Source organism: Cupressus sempervirens, chromosome 4, assembly GCF_028749045.1.
Source record: "Cupressus sempervirens isolate cs-2001-9-10 chromosome 4, ASM2874904v1, whole genome shotgun sequence".
In the NCBI taxonomy this organism is placed as follows: Eukaryota; Viridiplantae; Streptophyta; class Pinopsida; order Cupressales; family Cupressaceae; genus Cupressus; species Cupressus sempervirens.
Window position 1 is genome coordinate 406,257,237 of NC_143121.1, and position 19,014 is coordinate 406,276,250.

The following is a 19,014-nucleotide window of genomic DNA, read 5'->3' on the forward strand; positions in this document are numbered from 1 at the left end:
AGTTATTAATGATGGGCTGAAATGGGGACAAAAATGGACAACTATTACAATACACATTGTTAAATGTGACCTGGTTAGAGGATTTAATCACCCTGTTAGGAGTTGCCTTGTCAAAGGACTTTGATCATTCCATTTAGAATGTCACCTTGTTAAAGGATTTACATACACTATTAAGTCTTTCAAATGACTATTAGGTCAAATTTTGTTAAAAGGATTTCAATACAAATTGTTTACAATTATTAGAAAGAAAACAATGGGTTTTGATTTATATGATTACAACCCACTTTTGCAAGTTTATATCTATGTTCAATTCATGTTCTGATTTAGTGATAGGCTTCCCATTGTCATCTATGTTCTTGGTTCACTTGGCAACCCTTCAAATAATCGATCATCTCTTCTCATCAAAATTTAACCCATATGCTCAGATTCACTTATTAATCTTAGCAGCATATGCACAAGCAATCTCCTTTTTCTTCACTCTTACTCTTACACAATTGAGTTCACCTTTGTGTGTCTCTAAACCAACTTTCTTTGTGTGCCTCTCACTTTTTAAGTTTATCTCTATACCTCCTTAAATAGCTATTTCTTGCTTTTCCATTTTCCATGATCACCATAGATCTTAGGGTTTACAACTTGCTTTATCAAGATTCACTATATCTATCGACCATCTTGATTATCCTTTGGAAACTTCTCTAGAATTCACCTATTGGGTATTTACCTAATCCTCGCCTTGAATTTAATGATCCAACTTATCAATCTTATCTTTAACATGGTTTACATCTCGTAAGAAATCAACTAAGTTGGCTAGGAATCATGATTTCCTCAAATTCATTCAAACTATTGTTACTCAACAATCACTAAGTTCTTACACTTGGTCATCATTTAATCACTCAATCACTATAAATTTTTTGGCTTAGCATCAACTATCTTACTCGACTAATACTGATGCTTGGTCAATACTAAATTTTCTCAGCACTTATTGTGGCTCAGTTGACACTAGCATCACTCGATATTCCTTAATATTTTACTCTATTTCTTGGCTTAGCTTTACTTTCTTGATATAAACAATCACTTTTTCTTATCAAAGTCTAACTAATCAAATGTCCATTGTAATTTCCTTTCCATAACTCAATCTCTCCTCTAAGTGCTATTATTATGCGAAAATTTCAAATCCCCTTCATCAATCAAATAGACATGACATTTAGATTAGGTAGCAATATGTCTTATCAGTAGGTTTGACATAAATGACAAAAACAATAGTTATTCCAATTATAAGTTTCCAACAATCTCCCTCTTTGGCATTGATGGAAACATCTCAATATCTATTTACTTGGCTACCATACAATCCAAAATATTTCACTATCATGAGTGATTAATATCCTTAGTTTCATTTTGATTCTCATTATTGATTTTCTCCCTCTAAGGTAATAGATCTCCCTCTATTTATCTTTATATCTCTCCCTCTTTGATGTATCTTTCTCTCTATTGTTTCTCTCTTTAGGGTATATCTCTCCCTCTTTGACAACAATGCCAAAGACACATAGCTTTCTTTAGCTTCAATCACTTCATATGCCTAAATTGTTAGAAATATAAGGTAGGCTAGGTTATTGAGAGGGGAGGGGTGAAGCAGGAACCAATAAAACTTTAAATCACTTCACCAATTAATCCTGCATATATTATTATGATCTAATTGCATGCATGAAAGAATGAAAGCAATAAAACATTCATAACACGTTGACATAAGATATGGTAACCTAGAAACCTTCCAAATAGAAAGTAAAACTAGGGTGCGGATAATACCCACAAGCTTTAGTATTGTAGTATAAAGTTGGCCTGTTAAGGCTTATAATTAACCACTTCTGGTGATCTTCCCTATTAGGAGCAATAAGGATTGTTAGGTCCACCTTGTTAAAGGATTTACAAACATACAGTTAAGTATGCACTCTATTAGGAGATTTAGCAAAAGATTGTTAAGTCCACTTGGTTAAACAATTTGACTGATGCACCCATTAGAATAAACCAATGGCTGATCTTCAATCTATAACTATGATTTGTTGAATGATATTCCTTGGATTGCAATGATCACCTGATTGTGATAGATAAGTCTCTATTGTACCATATATTGCTTGTATCCTTTCTCAACTCACACTAATATTCTTATACTTATTCACATCTCATTTGATTGCATTCTACATATGATACAATGCATTACATATATATCAATCTAATTAACTACTTACTAGAGTGAGTTATAATACCAAATTCATCATAATTCACAAAGTTGGCCCATTGCTATAACTCAAGTTCTAAAGATAACTTAATGATTTCTTGAAACTTGACAAACACTATCAACACTCAAAATGGGTAAAAGCACAGATCTGTGTCACCGTTTGTGATATCAAAACCTGTTTTGGTCAAATTTCATTTCTCTATCAAAACTCAATTTTATTCAAAAACTAAAAATACCCTTTTATAGATCTTAGATTCAATATCATCATTATATAAATTTTTGAGTGTTTTGATTAGTTATAATATGTTAGAAGTTCAAAATATTATAAGTCAATATTTCAACATTTCAGAAGATGCTCACTTAAAAAAGGGGAAAAAATAGTAAATCATATCAAAAAACAAAAAAAAAAATTATCTCTGGAGGAGAGAGTCCTCTTCATGAATATGTAATTTTCTCTCAAGAAGGTGTAGATTTGATTGGGAAGTTTTGATGAGAGGAAAAAATTGTTGGCTTCTGAGAAGGTCGAGCTTGAGTACTTATAACAAAGAAAATATAGATAAAAACTAATTATTTCTTTTTTTATGCACTAGATATACATGTCATCTATAAGATATTTTCAAATCAAAACAAAAAAAGATGATTTGCATTTTTTTTTGACGACAACTACACCCTATATTTTTTATAGTTAAAAAAGGGAGTTCAAAATAAAAGAAATGAATAAATTGTTACTCAAATTTTTTTTAAAAAAATGATAGGCATAAATTTCATCCAATTCTACACATTTCATCAGTTTACATCATTTTCAAATTCTAAACACAAATACCATTTTTTTTGTCATTAATGTTGAACTGTCGAATTCTGATATCACGTTTCTTCATAAAAGGTGACATAGGTTTGTGCTTTTACCCAAATACTTTGGCACTTGGCTGAAGTTGAAGCTCAATCCATACTAATCACTTCAAGTAGTAGGAACTTGGTCAACACTATATGACTTAGTGAACACTGAGAAACTCAGTAGATACTAAATCACTCAATTGACACTACATGACTCGATCAACACTAAATTCACTTCGCTAATACTGTGAGCTCGGTAGACATTGTAGAACTTGGTTAGCACTACAGAGCTTGGTTCACACTATAATCTTCATCACTTCTAGTTCTTCTATGCTTGGGCTATACAATAAACTATCTCAGATTCTTGGTAGACATTGTGAGGCTTGGCATGAACTATATTTTGACTATTAGCTTGGTAGCAACTGAAACACTTGGTTAACATTGCTAGATGAATGATGAGCTCAGTAGCAATTTTAGAGCTCAATAGCAATGTAGCAAACTAACTAAGTGTTAAGTCAGTAATAGATAAATTGACCTTAATGTCAACATGAATTATGTAGATATTTGCATGTTTGACTGTGATGTAGGTGCATCATGACACTGGCAATGGTTTGATGATCCTAAAAGATACATGGTTATTTTCTATTGTTTAGTTAAGTCATTTTGTGTCTTATTGATGTAATTGGGTTTCGAAGGATAAAATATAGTAGTCTAAGTATTCATAGTTTTAATAAATAAAGGGTTTGTAAGATCATGAAGTTGACAACTCCATGATCCATTACTAGTTTAATTAAATTGCTTCTTCTAATCGGTCATGAAGAACCATTAGAAGCATTCGTATGTTAGTGAGTCAATTATGGAATTAGTATATTAGATATGTTAGAGGAATTAGAAGGTTTGTTGAAGTCAAGAAGTCATTATGTGAATCAGTTATCAGGTGAAGATCTTTATATATGCAATGTAGGACCTGAGAACAAATGAGAGATGGGGGTAGAAAGTTGAATGAAAGAAAATATGTAATGGGGAATTTGTAGAATGATAAGAAGAATTGATATTTTTGTTTATATCTTTTTGGTTCTTCTTTTACTCATTTAGAATTTGTTATTTCCTTGTTCTTGAAGTCGTGAAAGGTTGCATCAATGAAATTGGATTAAACAATGCTATTGAATTAAGCTGTATTGACATCTCTATCATTGGTGTTTTGGTTTCAAAGTTCTACAATTTGTCTTGATTCACGGTATCATAATTCTATTGAAGAAGTTTAAGGTGTATGAAAGTAGTTTAGAAGTTTATTGGAAATTGATTTTGTTTCCTTATTAGAAATCGATAATCAAGAACTATTTGGGATTTGTGCAATTGGGTTTTGTTGAAGTTTTAAATGTTTATTAAAATTAGTTTGTGACTATCCCGTATGGGAATGATGGAATAGGTATATGTGACAAAGGAGTAATTTGGAAGCTAAACATTCATTTGATCATTGGCATCAATTTTTTTTATTGAAGGAAAATGTTGATAAAGTGTGTAGGCTTGCATCATAGTCTGTGAAGTGTCCATCATTAAGTTTGGTTCATTGATTGATTGAGAAGAATAAGATTCAATCAATGTTATTCAATTAAGTTGATATTATTGAAAGTTGAAAGGTTACGAGTCTCTAGTTAATATGTACAAGGAAGAACATTGGATCTATGCAAATTTGAATCATTGATTGATTTCCTCTACATCAAGTGGTATCAGAGCGGGAAGCTCTTGAAAATGTGATATTTAGAAATCACACCAGGATCTAGTGGTGCTGGATTCTATTTGATTTCTCAGTATGTTTTGAAAAATTTATGCAGATAAGTTTCCAGATTTTAACTTGGTGTTGTATAACCATTTGTGGATGATTTTGGGGGAAATCAAATCCAACTTGGTCAATTGGATTTGCATCCTTCAGAAGCATTCAAAAGTACTAGAATGGTAACAAGTTACATTAATGGAAGGAAAAGAAGAAGCAAGCAGAAGGCACAATTAGCGTCATTCCATTTTCAAAACAAAGTGCCGATGCAAAGGTAGGTATGCAAAGTTATTGTGGATAGTGGTTCAATTGATAATCTTGCTTCTATTGAGATGGTTGATAAGTTAGGTTTAGAAAGGATACAACATGAAGTACCTTATCAAGCTTTTGGTTTAGGTAAATATCAGTGGTTTGATGTCTTTGAAAAGACTTATGTTCATTTCAAAATTGGGGATTATTATGATATAGTTGAATGTGATATTATGCCTCTACGAAATTGTCATTTGATCTTAGGTAGAGCATGGCAATGTGATTATAAAACTCTATATAATGCTCACAAGAACACTTATACTGCCAGTAAGGATGGAGAAGAGTTTGTGTTAACTAAATTGTTGGAAGAAGATGACCCGTCTTGGAAGGAAACAAGAAGTCTAGGTTTGATTGATAGAATTTTGTTTCCTAAGCATGAAGAACAAGAGGTTGAGGATAAGAAGGAAGAAGTGGTTCATAGTACAATGACATATGATGAAGAACAAGTAGAGGTACACATTCCACTTGAAGGGAAAGAACAACAAATGCAGGCTAGTGTGGAGAGTGAACACCAAGATGTTGTTGTTGACCCTTATAAGGAAAAGGTTCTTGAAAATGAAGGAGAGTTGGTGACAAGTGTGGTTGAGGAAAATATCATCTACCTAGATGATGGGAATGTTGACAAAAATGACCCAAAAGGGAAGGACATAGTACAAGGATTATAGGTCGAGGAGAAGACTTTTGACATAATGGATGGAATCTTTGTTGATCACTATGATACCTTAGCAATATACAAACAAGAGGAATACCAGATTAATGATCAATCTAATAAATATCTTTATACAGGTGCTATGATGATTATATCTAATGTATTTTTCAAGGATTCAAAGGTGGTACAACTACACCTACCACGAAGGGTATTCAACATGAAGATTTGAACCAAAAAATTTTGGAGATTGACATCAATTCAATCATTCTTATAATGACAACATTTCCTTCATGCTATTTGAAAACTTGAAAGAAGACCACGACAATTCAATGGGACTTGAATTTTGGTGTCCTCAGGAGTATGATGCAGGTGCATCATGACACTAGCAATAGTTTGATGATCCTGAAACATACATGGTTATTTTCTATTGTTTAGTTAAGTCATTTTGTGTCTTATTGATGTAATTGGGTTTTGAAGGATAAAATGTAGTAGTCTAAGTATTCATAGTTTTAATAAATAAAGGGTTTGCAAGATTGTCAAGTTGAGTTGTCAACTCCATGATCCATTACTAGTTTAATTAAATTGTTTCTTCTAATTGGTCATGAAGAACCATTAGAAGCATTCATATGTTGGTGAGTTAGTTATGGAATTAGTGTATTAGATATGTTAGAGGAATTAGAAGGTTCATTGAAGTCAAGAAGTCATTATGTGAATCAGTTATTGGGTGAAGATTTTTATATATGCAATGTAGGACCTGAGAACAGATGAGAGATGGGGGTAGAAATTTGAGTGAAAGAAAATATGTAATGGGGAATTTGAAGAATGATAAGAAGAATTGATATTTTTGTTTATATCTTTTTGGTTCTTCTTTTCCTCATTTATAATTTTTTATTTCCCTATTCTTGAGGTCATGAAAGGTTGCATCAATGAAATTGGATTAAAAATTGTTATTGAATTAAGTTGTATTGACATCTCTATCATTGGTGTTTTGGTTTCAAAGTTCTACAATTTTTTTTTTATTCATGGTATCATAATTCTATTGAAGAAGTTTAAGGTTTATGAAATTTGTTTAGAAGTTGATTGGAAATCAATTTTGGTTCCTTATTAGAAATCGATAATCAAGAACTATTTGGGATTTGCAGAATTGGGTTTTGTTGAAGTTTTAAATGTTAATTAAAATCAATTTGTGACAATACCGTATGAGAATGATGGAATGGGTATATGTGACAGAGGAGTAATCTGGAAGCTAAACATTCATTTGATCATTAGCATCAATTTTGTTTATTAAAGGAAAATGCTGATAAAGTGCATAGGCTTGCATCATAGTCTGTGAAGTGTCCATCATTGAGTTTGGTTCATTGATTGATTGAGAAGAATAAGATTCAACCGGTGTTGTTCAATTAAGTTGATATTATTGAAAGTTGAAAGGTTATGGGTCTCTAGTTAAGATGTACAAGGAAGAACATTAGATCTATGCAAATTTAAATGATTGATTGATTCCCTCTACATCAGACTGATTTCTATCACATGTCTACAATTGATATGTTATTCTATACTTAACTATGTACCTTAGGCATCTCCCAAAGTAGAGTTTTATTGCATCAATGTGTAAGATATTCTGAGTTAGCACATTTGATGCAATGCACCTTTTCTGCTTAAGTTTTTTTTTTTAGGTGAATCAACCCTAGTTTACCTCTAAGAAATTCATGAACATCTTTAGGTAAGGCTTTTGTGAATATGCCAACAATTTGTTCTTTGGTGTGCACATGTTCTAACTTCACTTTTTTGTCTTAAACTAGTTCCCTCAAGTAGTGATACTTGATATTAATGTAGTTTTTCTTAGTGTGCATCACTAGATTCTTTGAAATGTAAATAGAACTTGTGTTATCACAATAGATAACCACTAGAGCTATAATTTCTTCTTTAATTCCTTTCAGTAATTGCTTGATCCACATAATGTTTGAACAATTCATTGTAGCTACCATATATTCGGCTTAAGTTGTTGATTGGGAAATAGAGTTTTGTTTCTTGCTTGTCCATGATACCAATAGAAAGAATGCACCACCACTAATGCTTTTTCTGTCATCAATATTCCCTTCTCAATTAGAGTCAGTGAATACCTTCAATTCAAATCTATCATTTCTCTTGTAATATAATCCATAGTCTTATGTACCTTTTAGATATCTCATTATCCTTTGCACTGCCATCATGTGATTCTCCTTAGGATTTGCAAAAAATCAAGCAACTATCCCAACTACTAATGCAATATCAGGTCTGCTATGAACAAGATATTGTAATTTTCCAATCATGGATCTATATAATGTTTGGTTCCCATCAGTAGATTCATCATTCTTAGATAGCTTATGTCTTGTAGACATAGGTGTGCTCACTAGTCTTGAATCCTCCATGCCAAAGAGTCTTTAGTATCTCCTTGATATATTTGGATTGAGTAATGAAAATACCAAACTTCATTTGACATACTTGCAGTCCAACAAAGAACTCTATCTCACCAAACATAGACATTTCAAATTCCTTCTTCATTTTAGTAGCTAAAAATTTACATAATACTTCTCTTCCTCCAAATATAATGACATCAACAAATATTCCAGATAGCATTACTTCATTACTCTTACCCTTCTTCAAGTATAGATTATTGTTATCATTTTTCCTTTCAAAACCAATCTTCACTAAATAATTATGCAGTCTTTCATTACATGCTCTTGGGGCTTGTTTCAATACATATAGAGCTATGTTCAGTTTATAAACCATATTCTTCTTATCTAGATCTACAAATCCTTCAAGTAGTTCAATGTAAACTTCTTCCTCAAGTATACCATTCAAAAATGAAGATTTTACATCCATTTAACATACCTTGAAATTCTTGTAGGGTGAATATGCAAGTAGAGTTTTAACTCTTTCAATTCTTTCCATAGGAGAATTTTTTTTTCCATAATCAAATCTGTTAGATTGTGGTGACTGATCAGGAAAGTACTGTACATACTTCATAAATAGTGGGGTTCGAGGCATCGCCCCAAAATTTTTTTTGGGCAGTGGCCGACATGGTAGCCGACATATTATGGTCGACATATGGCCGACATGTTATAACCCTAAAGGGGTTTAATACTTGTATAAAAAGGGCTTAGGGTTGGGTATTTTTCATTATGTTGTGAAGCGAAATTGGTTCTTGCGGTAGTATTGAGCTGTAAGGGATTACAGATTGTAATCAGGTTGTAATCACTGGATTGTAATAAGATCAGACTTGCTGTTTGGTGGATGGAGCCCAGGGATTGGGTGAACCATGTTAAATCTTGGTGCCTTGTGTTCATTTTGTGTGTTCTATTATTTTTTCTGTTATTGGTTATATTTGCATGTAGTTTTTATTTTTGTCCGTGGTTTATCCTAACAAGTGGTATCAGAGCAAGGTTGTCTTTCAGTTATCCTCTGCAGGAATATCTCACGGTTAAGTGGGAGTCTCACAGTTGAGTGGGAGCGATGGCAGATGAGGGTAAGTTGAGGGTTGACAGGTTTAATGGGCAAAACTTCCAGTTATGGAAGATGCAAATGGAAGACTATCTATATCAGAAGGATTTATGGAAGCCGTTGGAAGGAAAAGCCAAGAATCAGGGAACTATGTCAGAGGCTGAATGGGATCTTTTGGATAGAAAGGCACTCAAAAGCATTCGGTTATGCTTGGCACCATCGGTGGCATTTAATATTACAAAAGAAAAGATGATAGAAGATTTGATGAAAACCCTAGTGACACTGTATGAAAAGCCCTCCGCTTCAAATAAGGTATTTCTCATGAAGCGTTTATTTAATATGAAAATGGCAGAAGGTGGATCTGTTGCAGATTATTTAAATGAGTTTAATACTATTACTAGTCAATTATCTTCTATGGGTATCAATTTTGATGAAGAAATTAGGGCTCTCTTGATTTTGTGTTCTTTGCCTGAAAGCTGGAATGGCTTGGTAATGGCAGTGAGTAATTCTGTTCTTGGATCTAGTACCCTAAAATATGATGATGTGATCGGTGTTATTTTAAGTGAGGAAACTCGTAGAAAATCCTTAGGTGGATCTACATCAGGAAGTGCTTTAAATGCACAAAGTAGGGGCAGAACGACTGAAAGAGGAAGTAACTCTGGAAATCGTGGGAAATCAAGAGGAAAGTCAAAGGGGAGGAGATCTCAATCGAGAGGACCAAATGATTGCTGGTACTGTGGGAAACCAGGGCACAAAAAGAAAGATTGCTGGAATCGAAAGAAAAATGAAGGAGATAAATCAGATGGAGACAAGGAGGCAAATGTGGTAAGTAAAAAATTCGAAGAGGATGCTTTGCTTCTGTCTTTAGAGAGTGTTGATGATTCATGGGTTTTAGATTCTGGCGCTTCATTTCATGCTACACCTCATAGAGGTTATTTCATTGATTATGTCCAAGGGGATTTTGGGCTTATTTATTTGGGGGATAATGAACCCTGTCAGATTGTTGGAAAGGGAAAAATTAAGATTAAGTTGTAGAATGGGAATCATTGGCTACTACATGAGGTAAGACATGTTCCAAAACTAAGTAGAAATTTAATTTCAGCAGGGCAACTCGGTGATGAAGGTTGTGTAGTTACTTTTAATGATAAAAATTGGAAGGTTTCAAAAGGGTCCCTTGTAGTAGAAAAAGGTGTGAAAGTAGGCACCTTATATCTTTGTATAGGTCATATTGTTCCTTCTACTTTGATTGTTTCAGAGAAAAATGAATATTCAAGAACAATTACTGTAGTTGAGCAAGGAGAGCAAATAGCTGCTGTAGATTCTGATACAGCGTTGTGGCACAATAGACTTGGGCACATGAGTGAGAAAGGTATGAAAGTACTTCATTCAAGGAAAGTTTTACCAGGTCTAAAATGTGTGAATATGGATTTTTGTGAAAGTTGTGTGCATGGAAAACAAAAGAGAGTGAGTTTTGTAAAGACAGGGAAGGAAAACAAAAAGGAGAAATTAGAGCTTGTGAATATAGATGTACGGGGACCAGCTCAGGTATCTTCCCTTGGTGGCTCTCATTATTATGTTACATTTATTGATGATGCAACTAGAAAAGTATGGGTTTATTTCCTTAGATAGAAATATGATGTATTTCAAACTTTTAAGAAATGGAAATGCTTGGTTGAAAATGAGACTGGTAAGAAATTAAAATGTCTCAGATATGATAATGGTGGTGAGTATTGCAGTCATGAATTTGAAGATTATTGCTCCACTAATGGTATTCGTAGACAAAAAATTGTTCCAAGGACTCCACAGGAAAATGGAGTGGCTGAATGCATGAACAGGACTATAATGGAGCGCGCAAGGAGCATGAGGTTGCATGCTGGGTTGCCCTTACACATGTGGGCGGAGGCTGTCAATACTGCAGTATATTTGATTAATAGAGGTCCCTCTACTCCTTTGGACTATGGTATTCCAGAGGAAGCATGGACTGGTAAGAAGGTGAGTTATTCTTTTCTCAAGACCTTTGGTTGTGAAGCTTTTGCTCATATAGACTCTGAAAATAGAACCAAGCTCGAAGCTAAATCAAAGAAATGTGTCTTTGTTGGATATGGCATTAATGAATTTGGTTATAGGCTTTGGGATTTTGAAAATCATAAAATTATAAGAAGTCGGGATGTCATATTCAATGAAAAAGTGTTGTACAAAGATCTGTTGCAGCAACATGAGAAGAAAGAGGATGATTATGTAGTGCTGGATGATACTCCAAAAGCTGATGTTCCAGCCATTCCTCATGATGTGCAACAACTGCAACAACAAATACCACACACACTAGTAAATATTAGACGGTCAACAAGGCAAATTAGACCTCCACAAAGGTTTTCTCCCTCTTTGTATTCTATTTTACTTACTGATGCTGGTGAACCTAAAAGTTATGATGAAGCTGTGCAGGTGGATACTAAGATTCAGTGGGAGTTTGCAATGAAAGATGAAATGGACTCTTTGCTGAAAAATAAGACATGGGATTTGTGCAAGTTGCTTGCAAGTAAAAAGGCTTTACAGAATAAGTGTTGTACAAAGATCTGTTGCAACAACATGAGAAGAAAGAAGACAAAAATGTTATTGGCACAAAATGGGTTTTCAAAAAAAAACTCAATGAAAATGATGTAGTTACAAGAAACAAGACAAGATCCCATAATCTTGTCTACTGAATCTTTTTGTAATAAGGGCTTCAAGTTCATAATCATAACTTTCATTATCACTCTTCACATGTTTTCCTTTCCTTTTGCTAAGAATAAGTTGGAAATATAAGAGTAATTGAGAGGGGATGGTGAATCAATTACCACAAAAACAAATCAAAGATCCCTTAAGATGTCAATACAATTCAAAATGAAACTCTGCTGAAGCTAAAATACTATTGTTACTTAGTTAGCACTAAATCACTCGGTTAACATAGTAACTCGGTTAATATTGAATAGATGCACTATTACTTGGTTAATACTGAACATGTAGATATCATGATATTAAATGTAATTGTGCCCTTAATTAACTTAGTTGTAGAAACATAAAGCAAATAACATGAACACATATGACACTAAGATTTAATGTGGAAACCCAATTTGAAAAAAACCACCAATTGCAATTAATTACTATTTTACACTCTTCTGAAGTGAGCCTTGTTAGGATCCAACCTTGTTAAAGGTTACAAAACACATTGTTAGGTGTGATCCTATTAAAGGATTTAAATCATCTTGTTAGAGGTCTTTAGATAGTTCAATCTAGAAATGTCACCTAGTTGGAGAATTTGGAAAATAGTTGTTAAGATAACTTAGTTAAGAGATTTGATACACTACTACAATTATTATAGAGTGACAATTATATGACCTAATTGCTGATGCAACTATATTGCTGATTTTAGATCTATGTTTTGGCTTGAATACTTGATCCTCTTTGATTAGATAAAACTTTGCAGCTTGACCAACTTAGGATACTTTGATATCCTTCCAATTCACTTGATTTATCTTTTCAATCCCATGCTTCTCTCTTTCAATCTCACAACTTGACCTTATACTTATATCATTTACCTTGTCAAGTCAGCTTGAATACACTTTCAAATATTCAATATTCATCATTTAAGTCAGCTAGACTTAACAAATAAATTCTTTAAACTAAATATGTTGACTCAAGAAAATCCTTTATTAGCCGACCCAACTCGGTCAATACTAACTTAAAAAATACTTTCTTCATACTTCCTTTGTGTTAACACTAGATCTTGACCTGAATTTCCTTTGGTAACTGAGTGAGCTCAGTTAACACTAGTTCCCTACCAACTTCTCTTTACTGCCTAAGTTAACTCAGTAGTTATTGTCTTCTTGCAAACTTCCTTTGGTGCTTGAGTGAACTCGGAAGACACTGTCTCTAAATTTGATTATCTCTAGAATGGTTGGCATCTACAAGAAACTATCCTCATCACTTGAGTGAGCTCGACAAATGCTAACTAGTAAGCACTTGATATTTTGTGTAACATCAAAGACAATATAAAATTGTTTTCAACAATCTCTCTCTTTGGCATTGATGGAAACACAACATGTCATAATACAATGAAATTTTAGAGAAAAATAAAAGTAAGGATAATATCCTTAGTTTCATTCTAATTCTCATCCATGAGAACTTCCTGTATCAGTGTGAACTCCTTTTGATATCAATCTCTCCCTCTAGAATGATTCTTTGATTACTTTGATTATAGTTTCTCCCTCTGTCAACAAACTTTCCTTCTTTACTCTTCATCTGACTTGAAAATGAACTCTTCCTTTTTTAAAATTCATGCCAGAAACATAAAAAATCACAAAATTTCTTGATATTGACAAAAAGCTCTCCCTCTTTGACATCTCATGCCAAAGATAGCATTCAATGAACTTCCCATATACCTGATGTACTAATTCATATGCAATCTGCCCTTTACAATACTACATCAACTTGATTGATCTTCAATATGCTTGGTTGATGCATCACTAAAATCTTATTAGTGATCTTAGGATAGGGGAATGACCCCTAGCTTACCTCTTAGATACAAAAATGCATCCTTAGTTAATGGCTTGGTGAATATATTTTCAATCTATTCTTTTGTATTTACATATTCCAATCTTACTTCCTTGCCTTGCAACAATTCTCTTAGGAAATGGTACTTTATTGCAATGTGCTTGGTTTTGGTATGCATCATAGGACTCTTGGAAATGTTAATTGTACTGGTGTTATCATAGAAAAAAACAACTAGATCCTTGATTTCTTCCTTCATACCTATCAATAGTTGTTTGAAATAAATAATATTTGAACAATTGACTACTACAACAACATATTCTGCTTTTACTATAGATTGAGAGATACAATTCTGCTACTTGCTTGTTCAAGATACCAACCTCTTTGCAAGAAAGAATGCTCCACCACTACTTCTCTTTCTATCATCAATACTGCCTACCCAATAAACATCAATGAATGCCTTTAATTAAAAGTTGCCTCCTTTTTTATACTACAAACTATAATATTTAGTACCCTTTAGATATATCATGATTATTTTTTTATTTCCATCATATGATTTTCTATTGGATTAATAGAGAATCTTGCCACCATTCCAACTGCTAATGCTATATTAGGTCTTGTATGCACCACATACTAAAGTTTTCCAATCATTGATCTGTATGTAGTCTAATCTATCTCTTTTGAATCATCATCCTTGGAAAGCTTATGTCCAGTAGACATAGGTGTTCCAATTGGTCTACAATCCCCCATTCCAAACTTCTTCATTATCTCCTTGATGTACTTAGATTGAGAAATGTAGATACCATCTTTCTTCTATTGAATCTGCAAGCCAACAAAGAATTTGATCTCTCCAAACATTGACATTTCAAATTCCTTACTCATTTCATTAGAAATAGATTTGCACAAATCATCATTTCTAGTAAACAATGTATCATCCACAATTCTTTTTGCCAACACAATCTTCTTGTTTTGTCCTTCTTTGATGTGTAGGTTGTTGTTATCATTAGTTCTTTGAAAACCAATCTTTATGAGATAATAATATAACGTTTCATACTAGGCTTTGGGGGCTTGTTTGAGACCATACAAAGCTTTGTGTAATCTGCAAATCATGTCCCTTTTGTTAGGATCAATGAAACCTTCTAGTTTCTCAATGTAGACTTCGTCTTCTAAGATTTCATTTAGAAATGTTGATTTCACATCCATTTGATATACTTTGAATCCTTTGTGTGTTGCATATGTAAGGAGTGTTCTAACACCTTCAAGTCTAGCAATAGGAGAATTTTTTTCTCTAGAGTTAATACCTTCCTCTTGAGCATAACCCTTGTAAACTAGCCTTGACTTGTTTCTTGAAAATTCTCATTCTCATTTATCTTATTTTTGAATACTCATTTTGTGTCAATTATATCTGTATCCTTGGGTCTATTGGAGTTCATTTTGGTAAGGAACATATCAGGTGGATTTAAACTAGATACCAAGAAACAAAGATAGGAACAAGCCTAAGGATGAGCTAAATCCTATATTCAACAAGGCTAAAACTTAGTTCTAGACCAACATTAACAGAGTCATCAGAACTCACTTTACTTTAGGCTCTGCTAAGACAAGGTGGGAAAACCTAAGGGATTTATCCTATTAACTTGATATTCTTTTCTAAAAGATTATCCCATATAGAAAAAATGGTCAATAATCTTCTATGATTTGTAGATAAACTTCTCAACTGCAATAGCCAATTACAACCAAAGAAAGCAACAACAAATAAGCCATGCCCAACACTTCTAGCTCTTCAATACATAAAAAGTAAATTTATTTGTTGTTGTGAATGTTGTGCAAATAGGTGAATTTGAAATATACTCTTGAACTTTAGAATGGATCAGTGCTTTATCCAATGGGATATAGAGTCAAAGATTAACAAATTTGGACCTTTTTTCAATCAACTTGTGATTAAAATGTCAAAATTAAACTTTAAGTTTCATTATGATTCTCATCCTTTTCACAAACCCCAAACCTTATCAATTATAGAAACCAATTACCTAATTCTTTAAATTAGCAACAATCAATAAGAGATATACAATCTTTTAAAATTGCATTAAATTGAAGAAAACTTGTTCATTCAGTCCCAAGGCTACAAATATATGAAAAAAGAGACAAAACTCCAAAGATAATGATAATTGAGGATAAATCCTTCTCATTTTAATCTTAATACTATAGATAAAACTTGTAGTATGACACAGAGATAAAACCATTAGTCCCAAATGTTCCTTTTTGTATTCAAGTATGCATACATATGAACTCATTCAGATAACTATAGAACAAATGGATAGACTACAAAATAATAAATGACATATGTGAAGAATTCTACAAAAAATTGACCTCTCCTTCTCATCTTGGAAATCCATATATAGGATTGCAACAAGCTATAGATGAGAGGAGGACACATGCCCAAAATTTAATGGATTCACAAAACTTCTGGAAGATGTGAAAAATAAATATACAAAACATTCTTCCAAAATATTGATAAAAAAGATAAATATTTGAGATGATAGAAAAACATTTATGTTTAATCTTTGATATTTTCTTCTCCTTGTACTTTATCTATCATATTTGCAAAATATATCAGCTACCTCTTGCCGACAGAGCCTTTATTTCTCCTATTGCTTCCCAAACATAAATATCCCTTTTAGTGGGCCATTTTGTACCTTTCACCTCTTGTAAATCTTGAGTGGCTTTAGTCCACCTAGCATCCATGATTTCTTTTATTCAACAAGAAACTTATTCAAATTTATTTCTACCTTAAAAAGGGAATCAATTAAATTATGGAATGGGGAATTAGACATATCTTGAAAAATCACTATTGTAGCCTCTTGGGTCAAACTATTATCAAAAGAAGCTGACCACTCTTACCAATTTTTAAGTGAGGTGGTAACATCCATAACTGATGGTATATATGGCTCCACTCCCTCAGATAGAATCATTAACTTTCCTTGTATAACATGTAGTTTACTAGTAAAGAAACCACTTAATTCTTTTACCATCTCTAGGCTTTCCTTTATGGTAAATATCTTATCTGGCAAGTTTGACTTTTTAGCTATCAATACAATTAATCTATGCAAAACTTGAATATATGCCCCCCATATACTGAAAGTGGGTGCTAGCCATGAAAGTTCTTCATTGCAAAACTACTCAACACTTTGTAAAGAAGCATATAAACTATGGGCCTATTGTGATATGTTCTTCAAAACTTCAACCCTATGGCTCATCATATTTCTAAGGATCCCAGTCCTTATATCTCCTCCCTGTTGAATTGATTGAGTGTCAATACTCATCCTTCTTGGCTTTGATACCTCCCCCTCTTCTACATCCTTTATTTGTACCAGGGCTTTAGTAGTATCTTTGACTGAGAATGGTCTTTCCTATTCCTCTTCTCTCTGAGCTGGAACCACCCTCTATTATGCCTATGTAAACTGCTCCTTTAGAGACGCAATCTCACTTTCAAGTTCCTAAATTTTAGCCTCAAGTTCTTGAATTTTAGTGTCAAGTTCAGCAATCTTTTCTTTATGTACATGGCTATTTCTTAGCTCATCTTCATAAAGTTTTCTAACATCAATGTAATCATGTATGGACTTGGCTAACCTTGTTTCCATTTCTTCCACTTTGGCCTCATTCATGAATGAAAAATGTTTCAATGCTTTGGATATTTCTATACCAGAGGTGCTCTATAAAGTCCATACAATCATATTACCTTGTTTAGTGGTTTGCACATCCATCAATTTTGGTTTGTTGGAAGCATGGGCCATACTCTAGACTGCTAGGGATTTGGTATCAATGTTGAAACCAATCCCTCTTTTTAATTCATCTGCACCAATTACCTCATAAGAAATGTAATTTTCTTGCCTCTTGATCTGATCAAGCATAAATGCTTTCTCTAAATCCCATCTTGGCACCAATAACATGCCACTCCTTTAGACTAGATCTCGAGCGTTTGCTAAAGTCATTACCTCTTTTTCAGGATCATAGGCCTACAACTTCTCTATCAATTCCATCTTCTGTTCATCGAATTTATCTAGTTTCATCTTCAAAATGATCTCACTTTGTTTAATCTTATATGAGAAACTTTTGAATTTACTAGATTTAATGAATTCATCATCCTCTAGGAATTTTTGAGCTTGAATGATTCTATCATCTAACCTAGCTACAACTAATTCCAAGTCTGTGAAGGTGTTTTCAACTGCATTAGCCCTACTATGCAAATAGTTCCGTCTTAAGTCAACAAAATACTAACTATTTCCTGGTAAGATTTGTAGGGTCCTTTATTTGATCTAAGGAGGGATGTGGATAATCTTTTCCCTCTTATTCCCCTTTTCCATCTATGATGCCTGAGGTGCATCATCTTCTCCTACTTCAAGGGTCACATCTAGTTCATGGTTATTAGGACAAACCCTATCCTCTTCCCCTATTGGACCCTTTGGCAATTTAGCCTTAATTTTAGCATGGTCCATGACCATCTTCCTAATCCTTTGAGGATAAGAGATATCCATGTAGAATCCTACAAATTGGGGATCTATTCTTTTTAGCTCTCTTTCTACCCTTAGGACATCATCAAGCTTTGATAGCTTGTCAGTTGCCTCACCCTCTGCCACTATGTTTGGAATGATGTCTTCATGGGGTAGCTCCTTGGTGCTTGGCAACACATAATTCTTTATTTCTTTAAGGGTGACCCTCATCCAATTGTTAGGGTCATACATTTAGTAGGGGCCATTGCACAAATTATAATGATGAAGAAAAGAATGAACTTGGTCTAGGGCCTCTTCACAAATTGTAAAATCACCAATCTTAAAACACCTACACACAAAAGGTTCCCCTATACACCTTGGGTCCTAAATACTCCCTATTAACCATGAATAGTTGCCAAATAAATTCAATTATTTCTAGTCTAGGAGGGATAAATTTGGGCAATATATGGGGTGGTTGGGGACAACCATAGACTTTCATTAGCAAAAAAGTGGGAAATAAGAAAATATCTCCCTAGTTATGATCCAATCTCTTTCCTTCGAGAAGTAGGGCTAGGCTTAAAAGGCCTTTCAAAATTTTAGGAGCCCTACAATATCCTAGGTCTAACATCCTCATCATCACAACACTAAAATTATTGAAAAATGATATAGAATTAGAAAAATGGTAAGTATTGTCCCATACCCATTTCCATAGTTGCACTAGAAA